Here is a 776-nt window from a genome sequence, read left to right as displayed (position 1 = left end):
CCGCCGGCCGCGTGCTCGTCGTCGAGGACCACTACCAGGCCGGTCAGTCACACAAACCGCACAGACAAATATATAAGTTCACATACTCCACTAACGCCATCTCTTGATAGATCCTCATGTCAATATAATTTCCAACATGATACACTATCGCCATCTATTGGTGGATCCTCAACACATGTCAGTATATTTAGCCAAATATCTGTTTATATATTGTGATACTTTATTTTATAACAAAAAATAGAGTTTATAATTTTGTAAAATGTTATAGCATGTTAATACAAGGACATGTGGTGACAATAAAATTGACAACTAACATAGTACCTTTCAAGTTACCGGTGAAAACATGTTCTATGTCTATTCTATATGTTTTTTAGTGTCTGACCACAATATACCGCACCACATTATACCACAATATACCGCAATATACCATATACCAGACATTTACAACACTACTACAAACAGCTCCGTGGCGCAGTTGTTTGACACCACTCTCGCAACTCCGGGTTCGATTCCCGACACCGATTGTTTTAAACTTTCATATAAATTGTACTTTTCTTACAATTTGCATCATTGTATATCCGGAGTGCATGTAGCAATGTACTCCGCAACAAAGATGCGACAGTGACCGTGTGTCGTACTCGCGCCGCCGCCCTCGGCCGCCGCGGTCAGTAGCACTCGCACAAAATGGTTTTTTTTTGTAAAATTACACACAGTTGTGTCTTTAGTGTGTACATTATTGTTAGTGATGCACTAAATTGTGTAAAAGATTGACTTGA

The sequence above is a fragment of the Papilio polytes genome, unplaced genomic scaffold (genome assembly GCF_000836215.1).
Source record: "Papilio polytes unplaced genomic scaffold, Ppol_1.0 DF824157.1, whole genome shotgun sequence".
In the NCBI taxonomy this organism is placed as follows: Eukaryota; Metazoa; Arthropoda; class Insecta; order Lepidoptera; family Papilionidae; genus Papilio; species Papilio polytes.
Note: the sequence above shows the minus strand (reverse complement) of the source record.